General features: G+C 44.8%; 1 long non-coding RNA gene across 1 annotated transcript; it reads right to left on the bottom strand.

Moving 5' to 3' along the window:
• Nucleotides 1–227: 227 nt before the first annotated feature.
• On the bottom strand, nucleotides 228–9,390 carry LOC142604476 (uncharacterized). The gene is made up of 3 exons (XR_012838341.1): nucleotides 9,160–9,390; nucleotides 7,918–8,044; nucleotides 228–332 (listed from the first exon to the last, which is right to left on the bottom strand). It is a non-coding gene; the product is annotated as an uncharacterized LOC142604476 (long non-coding RNA).
• Nucleotides 9,391–11,162: the final 1,772 nt, after the last annotated feature.

Raw genomic sequence — 11,162 nt, 5'->3', positions numbered from 1 at the left:
AGGTGGTTCTCAGGATTTTAGTACCGTCTTACTGCTTCCACTAAAACCAAGTCACAGAGTTTATAGCCCACGTACAAATAGCCACCCCCCCACCAAATGCTCAGAATCTAAGATCAAAAACCCAAACTTCAAAATAGATTGACTTAAAGTCGCTTAAAACCCACTGATTTGGTCTCCTCTGGCCATCACCACAAAGTTTTAACATGGCCACGTATTTTCCCAACCGACCTAACTCAGTACAGACAGACAGCACTTGCTTGACCAGATGCCCATCCGACGCCTTGTTTTAGTCTCATCAGCTAGTGTGTGAGCTCTGCTTTATTTGCTTCCCACTATAAAAAAAAAAAAAAAAAAAAAAAAGGAAAAAGCAAAAGCTTTTAATTCACTTCCTCCTGGGAGTTTCTGTGATGCTCATTGATCCACTCCGCAAGTACTTCGCAAACACTAATGGATCTAGTGAAACTCTCCACTAATCTCCTTCTGAAACTTGGCACCAAACTGCTCACTTCTGACGGTTTCTCCTTCTACAGTTGTTTTTCTTTGCTACCTGTTTCAGAGTCACTCCAGGGCTCATTAATTGTTCATCCTTTGTCCCTTGAAAATTTTCCTTTTAATCTTTCCAGTGACACGTTGGATACTGATGTGAAATAAGACTTCAATTTGCGGTCTTTCACACCTGCAAAGATACTATTTGAACTGATTGTGGCGTTATCAGTTGCACATGGATATATGTAATTGAACTGAAAAGCTTTGCAAGACATGTATTCATTGGACTTCTGATCTCATTTGTTAGAGAGCCTTAGGGAACGGGCAATTTCAACTCCTCAATTTATGAAAACTGGTCATAGTTACTTAAATGGAATAAAATAAATCCTGGGGCATGTGTCCCTTCTGGAAACCAGGTTGACAATTGTGCCCAGAAGAGAATTAAATTGCTCAGTGATAGTACTGTATCGAGTGAAAAATATATATAGCAGAAAGTCAAGGTAAAGTTTTTTTGTGGAGGTTCCCAGGTTAATATTCATTCTGCTAATGTGACTCCCTGGTCGAGGTTCTTGCAGATTTCAATAAATTGTATGGAGACTATGCAAATAAGACAATCTGCTGTAGTTGAAAATAACCTACCTGTGTTACCCTTGTGCTACTTCTATCTAGGGCTAAGCTTTGACCTACTCCACTTCCATAACTAGGGCTAGATTTTCAGCTGCTATTAACAGCTAGATTTTTAGAAGACCCACAGACCAGCACAGCCAGGCTTTTTTGGTAGCACAGTGCACGGAGGAGGAATTTCACTGACCATCCAACCCCAGCCGGCAGCCCTCAAAATGCTGGTCATGAAGCCCAAAGCCTGATCAGTAAATGTCCTTTCTTTTCTTCCACATAATAAGCAACTTAAGATTTTATTTATTTATTTATTTTTGCATTCGGTAGGAATTGCAATGTCTGTAAATCAACGTAGCTGCTTCTAGACTCAACTAGTTTGAAAGTTGAGGTCCATATTGCCCATATTGCTTCTTATGGACCACAAGTTCAAACTGGCATCCTGTCATAATGCTCACCATGGGAAGGGCTGAAGAGCTGGGACACTGCACCCATGTGGGATACTGCAGCAAGAACTCAAGCTGAGAAGCCCTCTGGACTGTCTTTGTCCACTCCACATGCTGAACTGACCTTCAGTTAGGGTCCTGAGAGGAGTATGAACCTCCTTCAAGGACAGTCTGTGTCATGCTGTGAGAGTACAGCTTCTTACACCTCTTTGCTAATGTCCGTCTTTGAGGATTTTAAGCCAGGTACCCTCTGAGGTCAAGAAGCTATGCTGGTACAAGGGTTTTTCAAATACTGCTATTAAAGACAAGCAGATTGAACTCCTCAAACTGTTCATGGTTATGAAAGTACCTGCCAGTTCAGATCAAGCCCTTACGGCCACCCAAGAAACTTAACAGAGAAGCATTTTTCTCTCAGTGACATCGTCCACCTGGGATGAGACTTGCCCCTCTGGAGCAGATTTGGGCATCACTTGCACAAGCGTTGAAGAGAGCCTAAAATACTGCTGAGTTTTGTCTCTTGCCCCCATGACACAGACATCTTTACTGTCTAGCCCAAACTATTCAGAAAAGATTGTGGTTTATCTCAGTAGGTCTAATTTTGTAGCTAGAAACAGCCTAATCTCTAAAGACCGTGATCTTTTTTAACCTTTAAGGACGTCACCTGCAAAAAAGGTTTGTTTGCCCCCTGAAGACAACAAAGCGACACCTCTGCTCTGAGCCAGCACACTACCAGAGACACTTAGCCTTCTCCTTCTCTTCCCCTAAACAGACAAGGGTGTTAAGCTCCACCTGCAGAACTTGACCTGAAAGCCAGCCAGGCCCTTGTGTGTTGTAGTGCTGCTCTCGCTTTCTGCTACCTTGATCTTCTCATGCAAGCACCCCATCCCCATCTAAAATGCTCAGCGAGAAATGTGCAAAGTGACCTTCTGGAGCACTGAGAACCTGGTCCTGGGTGTCTGATGGTGGCTGCCACAGCTATTAATGTGCTGCTGGTGTGAGAACGCTAGTGTGGATTTATAAGATTATCTTAAATCCAAGCTGCACATTTCTTAATTATCAGTATTCTTTTCCTGCAGAAGAAGAATTTGCATAATTTCCCAGCAGCAGCAAACAGCAAAATCAAAACAATAACTGAAAAGATGCACCAATTCATCACTAAACTGCATATACAGTTGCTGGCATTGTTCATTTTCCTTGCATATCTAATACAGACACCAAGGAAGAGCAGATCCTCAATTTAGCTGCCACAGAACCACGCCAACTCATGTGAGTTGAAGAGCTGGCCTCACATTAGCATGTTTATTCCACGAGTTCTTCATGGAGCCTGGATAGTTTTGGCAAAGAATGCCAATTCAGACAGTGATCCTGCAAATATTTAAGCACTGAATACTGTTGCTGTTACAGGCAGCATTATTGGCACCAGTGAGACCGCTCACAGCACTGGAGGGAGCCAGGGGATACAGCGTTTTTAAAGCTAAGGCCTTACAGAGCAAATACATTCACCATTTGTTTTTTAATAACATGGGAATGTGTAGCACAGGCAGGGGAGAAGCGTGAGGGGCAGGCTCTTGAGTTTAATGGGAGGAAAAATAGGCAATGGGATTTGCACAGGGCCTCAACTGCCACCATTGTGGGTTTAATCCTCCAGCAGACCTGTGCTACAGCGTCCTGGGATGTGTGCGGCCGTCCCGCTCTGCCGGGGAGCTCCCAGGAGAGCCTCAGGCTGCAGGTGGGGGTGGGCAGCCTGCGCCATCCTCAGCCACTCTGTATCTGAGGGTCACTGCGGCAAATGGGAATTAGGAACTCAAAGCACTGAAGTGCTTTAATCCAGCACTACTTCATTGCTGCCCATTAAATGACAATGACTTTAAACCAATTTTTTTCGCTTCAGACAGTCCAGCTGCCCACGTGAAAGCTGAAGATGTGCTTTGACCCTCTCTTGTCTACATTTGTGAATGGTTCAAACGCTTGCCATCCTGGCACCAGATAACTCAAAATGCCATTGCCCCAGTGATGTATTTTGAAGGGAGACCATTCTCACGCTGTACTATATCAGGGGAATGACAGGTCCTTGTGGTGTATGTCAGCAGGAAGATGACACTCTGCTTTTGTTTTTTAATGGCTCCAAGATATATCTCAGAAAGTGCTGTCTGATTCCTGGAACCTGGATGGAGGCACAAGGTGTTATTGTTGAAATAGAACAGAAAAACTGGGGCAGATTTTGAATCTGTCTATCCCGCAATGATAGCAACAGGCAGGGAAGCAGCTTCTTATGGTAGATAGGGATGTCTCCTCATCACTTCATCGGTTCAGCCCCAAAGCTATCCCTTCAGGACTGAGCTTTTTGCTTAATTTTTTACCATATGCTTCAATCCCATGGAATTTCAGTGGATTTGCACGTGTTTAATTTTAAGCACATGTTTTCTTGCCATGCTACTTCAGGATGGTAATCTGGATTTTATAATGCTGAGCTTAGTTCTGTGCACTCAGAAGAAGAAAAGAAGAACAGGGAAATAATTCAGTAAAGAGCAACAAAGAATGAGGAACGACTGATTTGTGAAGAAAGGACACAATTGTCCCCTCACTCATACTTTATACATCCCATTGGCATCAGCCTGCAACAAAGTGCAAAGAGGGAGCTGCAAGAAGTCACGTACCTTTGCAAGGTCTAATAGTGCTTGTGAAAGAAATGACCTCAATGCAAAGTCCTGGGTTTAAACAGGAAAAAAAAAAAAATCTAAGATTTCTAAGAGGGCCCAATTGTAGGGCAACCCCAAATCCTCAAAGGCAGATTTCCCAGTTTAGAGCGTCGTGATGAGTGGAGTAAGCATGGCAGGTTTACAACCTACCCAAGCCGAAACAAGAGTCCTGGCCAGAGCTGGAAGTCCCCATTCCTAATTCCACCATTTAACTACTGGCTCGGGTTCCATCTCCATAGATTTAAAGCCTGACACAGGCTCCTAGGCTATGCTATATAAAATCCGATTGTTATATTCAACGGGTTGCAATAAATTAAATTAACTATCAGTAATAAGTTCACAGGCAACACTATCATTTTCATTAAAGTATACTTCCTTAAAATATACCAGCAGTGTCAAATGTAACTAGATTTAATTTCATGCTGAAGAGTCTGTGAATATTCATTTTAAAATAGTCACCAAGAGCCTAATTTTAATTTGTGTGATGTTTCTGCTAATACCAATGCCTACTTAAAATATCCGTTAAAAAGCCTTAAGAATATTAACAGGGAATTCTTACAGAAATGCACTAGAGTTTTATGTTTTGAATTACCATTACAGGCTTTTTGGTTTAACTCTCGTTAAACAGATTTCATTATTAACAAGAATATGTGCAAATTAAAACAAGCCCATTAAAATCTAAAATTCCATGCTAAAAAGATTAAGAACATTTGACTTATTTTTCTTCTGAAGGAATAAATGTAATAAAAAGTGATAGGGAGTAAAAACCAATACTTACCAACACAGACAAAATCAACTGTGGTTAGACAGCGGTGAGTAGTTCTTGATGTGCTTCAGAATAACCCGCTTTATACAGAGTCATCTTCCTTGTGGTTTTTGCTCCCCATCACAAAGCCATCCCATTTATAAAGCCTTCGTCACAGATCTTCACTTGTCTCCAAGGTGCAGGCAGGGATGCGATGGTACAGGGAAGAGCCATCTGGTCCCCATCGACACCAGTTTGGTTTAGCAGGCCGTGAGACCTCAGACTTGGTGGCCAAAGGGTGCGGTGCATCTCACCCCAGCCTGCCCTCTGCTCTCTACTTGTCCCAAACTTGGCTACAGGGGATGGGAGTGAAGGTGCAGATTTGAGCCTTAAATCCTGATCCAGCACCAGGCTGGATCTCCAACAGATCTACAGGGCTCGGCTTGGCGCTCTGTGCAGAACTGGACTTCATCCTCTCCGTCAGAAATTAAACTGCTCAACAGCTTGGCAGAAGTTGGGCTCACTGCACATACATTCTATATATATTAGGGGTAAAGTTCACTCTAAGGTTTAAGGGGCAGTTAAGGGACTTCACACACAAGTAAGGCACTGCAAAATACACTTTTACTTCAGTTGCTTCCAGAAGCTTTGGCTCCCAGCTGCTGTATTGATCCCCTCGGCTTCTAAATAACCCTCAATTCAATAGAGTCATCAATGAAAAGGCTGCTACTCTAATAAATCACATGAATATTTACACTGCCTTGTGTAAAATACATCTTTTGACTTATCAGGTGCTTTATATCCCTGTTCCCTGCCTAGTTACTTCTGTCCTTCTCTTTACCTATTGTTGGGGGGGTTCGGGGGAGCCACTGACCCTTCCCTCAGCTCCAGCAAGCCGCAGTGAATTATCTGTGTTAAAACTCTCTTCTGCCAAGCTGCCAAATCTTTCTCATTAATCCTGAAAATTACAATTAATGAGTGCTAAGAGGATCTTTCCACCGTTGTGTATGGCTCTATTCAGTTGTAATGATCCCTGCTGCTCCGCCAGCATCTGAAGCCTCTTATGGTCACGGCTTTTGGCTCTCGGGCAGGGCAATGCACTCGGGAAAAGGCAGCGGGGCTGGTGGCAGCGGGGCTTCTTCCTTCTTTTGCTTGATATCCTGGTGTCAAGGATGGTCTACACTGACGATGGGAGAGATCTGAGATAATAAGAGCCCATGGCCGGCAGAGCATGGGATGTCCCCACCACGCGAAAGGTCATGGCAACATTTCAGGAGTTTAAAGTCATTATTTAGACTTTCTGTGGTCTGCTGTGAGGTGAAGGATGGGGTTGGCAATCAGGCTGCTCCAGGTCTACAGCCCCACTTTGGCTGGCTAATGTGACAACTTGAAACTACCTCACTGAGGCCCTGGGATTCAATTTCCCAAGCTGTTAATGCAGTTACAGAGACTCAGCTCCCTGAGGACTACCAAAATTTAAAGATATGGTATTTTTAGTTATTAAGAACCAGAACTGTGAAACTCAGATAGAAACTAAAGTATCTCCTACAATTCAATGGGTTGCTAAGTCCTGTGCTCCTACTTTCACAAACCTCTTCATTGATATTTCCTCTTCAGGACTATTTATCTGACACAATTCTTTTTTTCCCCCTCTCTGTGTTCACTTGACTCTAGTCTGAGTTTATACAAGCCACTTCACCATGAATGGAGCATTTGTGCATTTCCAGTTTTTCAGCCCCAGAAATAACCCTGCAGAAATCACTAGAATTACACTGGGGAAAAAAAAGTAATGCGTGTCACAGGAGAAACAAGGTTTATTGCTTTATTTCCTTAGAGAGGAAATGTTAGATACCTAACTGCTTCCCTGAGTTAATAATTCCCACTGTCTTCAGTGGAATTATTTCCCGTTTGAACTAATAATGAATTTAACTTGTAATTCCTAGGTTTAATCTATAAATTCGGCTAGTAGTAGCTCTATGAGGTTAGGCACTTTTCCCTTCCTCTCACTTTTAAATGCTCTTTAAAATCCAAAGATGCAAACGTGATCCAAAGATTAGAGTAGCCCAAGTATCTGCTACCGCAAGCAGATACCCTGTTGGAGAGATCTCCGTCTGTATAGGCGGGCACCTATAGACGGATGGATGTCTGAGTGGGACAGGGTTAACTGGATCAGCTAGGCAATCGGCAATACAGAGCTGGTCAGGAGTGCACGTCCTCAAACTACGCGTTTGCACAATTTCAAGCACTTAATGGACTTCTGATCTCAGCTGGGAACTAGAGCTGCTGCTGTCACATAAAACTGTAACGATTTCAAGGCAAAGGGAGACATTTCACAGTAGTTATTGCTGACATTAGAAATGTCAGCTCTGTCCATACACCACATCCAGTACTGCACGCAGACACACGACTACGCTTTGCCAGCAGAAGCCATGCAGCAGCATCGGACCAGCGCTCCAGCAGCACGTGAGAGCTCTCAGCTGTGCCTGCACCGGTTCATCCCGTGTCAGTTTGGCTATGTCCACACTGCCCTGTGCAGTGTGATAACCACAGACCCACCTAGTGCTATAACATCTCCAATCTTGTACAAGCAAGATTGTACAAGCAAGATCTGAAGCAGAGCTTTGTGGTGGCTTTTGGCACCAATGTGTGCCCGTTAGTCATCTGCTGGGGTCACAAATGCACGTTCGGAGAGCTGAATGATTACAGAGAAAAGGCCAAATGTGGAAATAGCGGTATTCTGAGAGGTTTGATTTGCGGAAACTTCAATACTGGATCTATGTGGGAAACAGGCGGGACGTTGTGCAACTAAATATGTTGGATTTGGGAAGGAGCAGGGAAGACAGAAGCAGTACCTTACACGTACAAAGATAGGGGGGCTCATCTCAAAGAAACCCTGCCATCATAAAATGAGTTTTGTGCCACTTACTATGAAACAGTGATTTGGCCCTTCCTGGGTGGAGATCACGGATGTGCAGTGGCTTTCCTGAGCAGTGAAGACCAGATGAGAGCAGGAGGTAGAGGAGAACACAGCGTCCATCTGAAACTGCTGGGTCCTGACAAAGCGAGACAGAATTTAGCCAGCAGCTCCTGAATACAAGTACCACCACGGCGATGGGATCCCATGTCACCACAAGCTGGGTGATAGATTTAATACATCCTTTGATGCAACAGGCCCTCTCAACACAGAGCATCACTATGCCCATGGTTTCCAAAGGCAAACAGTGCTGTCTATAAGATCACCAGCCTTCTTTAGCTCCTGGCACTAGTTGTTTGGGTTATGGGTAATTCTTCCTCTGAGAGGGCAAAATAGACTTCTTCCTGTGAGCACACTGAAAAGGCATTTGTGGATGGAGATGCTGCTGGGATAGTGGTGCTAATAAAATCAGTGGAGAAACAGCATTTAGCAGCTGGGAGGGGAAAGAAGCATTTTTTTCAGGAACACACAGGCTCCTGCTTTGATGTTGCATTCAAGCCAAAGCAAGGGCATGTTTTAAATTCCCAATAATTCGAGTTTCTTTTTAAGTTCCCAAGCCTGGCTGAGCTCTTAAAGACAAGAGATCTTGCTCCTGGGGTTGGCTTTCCTAGGCAATCGCAGCTCTGCTCAGAATACTATTTAAATACCAATTATTCTAATTCTCGGCAGAAATATTACAGGCATTCAGATTTTTTTCTTAACAGCCAAAGGGAGACATTTCCAGCATCTATCAAACCTCTTTTATTTTAATCCACATTAAAATCTCTTTCCAGAAGGACTGGGCAATAGAGCATAATTTATCATTATAGTTTAAAGATTTGTCATGGCTGCCCTGTGCCAAGCCAACCTGCCTAGAGTAACCTTTTGGAGGCAGGAGGGATGGCTGGAGAGGGTAAAGGGTATTGAACCTAACAAGGAGTGGAGAGTAGATAGGTGGAAAGCAGTAGAAGCAATATCCCATGCTCTCCTGCAAGGACCAAATTCCCTGTCTCTCACACTGTGGGGAACACACCCAAATCTTGCTCTGATTTTATCATGGAACCGAGCAAGCAGGACAACCAGCCGTCCATTGCATCAACGAAGAACTCTTGCTGTGATGGTGGACTCTCTCTTGCCTATGGTCACCCTTCCTGCGAGGCCCTGGCAGTCCTCCTGCTTATCCTGACTGGGAGGGAAAACAGAATTATTTGGTACCTTGTCTGTTGAGACCCTGTGTCTGAACAGCAGTCTTCAGGAGGGTGAATGGGTCTCCTTTTTCCAAGGGTCATCATGCTGCATGCCGAGAATGCTCCAAAGCTCTCATTTTTATTTTCTTCAACAGCTGCCATCAAATCAGGGCAATTGCAATGAATGTCCTGGCTCGAATATCGAGTCGGGGGTTCTGTGATGAAAGTTTTAGTTGTTGTTAAAAGCCAGTGCTATGAAGAACTGAAAAATAGATGTTATCGAGAAGAACTGCTGTGTTATACAAAAAGACCTACACTCATGGCTCACTCCTCAACCCAGGTGACTTCATGGACGTTGGCCATCAAGTGCAGCAAAGGAGTCTGCTCTGCTCCTTGTAGCCGTGGAGCTGCTGCTTCCCCACCCCAGCACGACTCTGGTTTCCGAAGGAAACAGGGCTTGTGAGTCTGAGCTTTCCACCTAGCCCTCTTTCGTTGCCTCTTCCCCAAACAGTTGCAGGCAGACAGCTAATCTCAACCAAATTTGGCAGCGGCAGGGGTTAAACACAAAGCTTGTGCAGGTTTTGGGGAAATCAGGGTAATGGTGAGATCCCCGCAGAGGGAAAGCGGCACCCTGACCAACCCAGAGGGGTGCCTGCTGTGTCGGGGGGCCAGGGAGCACGCACACACACCGTGCACTGCTGCAGGGGGCTGGCACCCCCACAGACCCGCAGGGACGGACTGCCAGGCGGGGAGCGGGATGTTCACAGGCATGGGGCAGCTTCGAGCTTTGCAAGGAGGGAAAAGGCCTTCCAGGCACAGGGGCAATGGCAATGTTGGAGGGAGGGCAGGGAACACAAATCCCTTGCTCATGCAACGACTCTTATTTTAACATGATGAAGCAGCCAAAACTGGTGAGTGCTAGTCCTGCTCCTGCCCCAAACCCCATCAGCAACACCCCCCCACCCTGCTCCCTCCCTGCACGGGAGGACTGGTACTTGTGCCCCCAGCCGCTTCCCAAGGTAAGCAGAATCCATTGCTCAAGTTAAGCTAAAAGCTGTCTGTCTCCCTTCCTCTTCTTTCTTCAGCTGCACCCATTGTAAACTGAGCACAGCTGTGGTTCTGGCCCTCAGACTGTATAGGAGCTATAGCAAAGTGTTTAATGTATTCTTAGCTTTTAAAATACTATTCATCAGCTGCAATCAAAGAAGAGAGCCAGCATCGTGTTGCCAGCCAAATTAATCACAGCTCTCCCGTTCCCCCCTCCACACACACAGTCACGTCGTGTGCATCACTGGTGGTCTTGAGACCACAGTTTAGCCGACACTGGAAAAGGCCAAGGTGGTAAATGTAAATCCTGGCTGCTCTTAATCATGGTCGTAATGACCATGTCATCAATCATAGGCCTTCTCAAGTGCTCAGCAACCACAGCCCAAGGGTATATTTTTCAAAGAATTCAATTCAGTGAGGTCTCTCAAAAGCTGGGTCACCATTATTCCCACTCACATGGGAGGGGGGTTTCTTCTGACTGTCTGGCACTCACAATGCACGTAAGCTCAGCATCTCCCTCAAAAGCCTGACTGCAATGAGGAAAGTCAATAAAATTTATGCAACTGAAAATTTCACTGACCTTTAGAAGAAAACAAGCTAAGGAAAAACAAACCACGTCAACAGAACAGATTGGGAAAAACATAGCATTTCTGCCATTTCCCTGCTCTTGGTATTTTTCACTGGGGACATGGTCAAAACACTTCAAAAATTCAGACTTTCAAACTTCCTGAAAATGTTGGAACATTGAGAACTAATGAGAATTTTAGTGGTTACAGATTTCTCCTACAGATCTCCAAAGGACTCGAGACCTTCTGGCTATAGACACATAACATGGAGATCCTTGTGTGAAACAAGCCACACGCAAGCAGTAAACATCCCGAATTCCCAGAAACGCTAGAAAACAAGTCACACGCAAGTCACCAAACCCGATCATCTCCCACCTGAGCGGCAATGTGTTGGGCACGGTGCAAAGCTGATTGTGAA

This window comes from Balearica regulorum, chromosome 19 (assembly GCF_011004875.1).
Source record: "Balearica regulorum gibbericeps isolate bBalReg1 chromosome 19, bBalReg1.pri, whole genome shotgun sequence".
NCBI classification, from domain to species: Eukaryota; Metazoa; Chordata; class Aves; order Gruiformes; family Gruidae; genus Balearica; species Balearica regulorum.
This window is presented reverse-complemented; position numbering and strand designations above follow the sequence as displayed.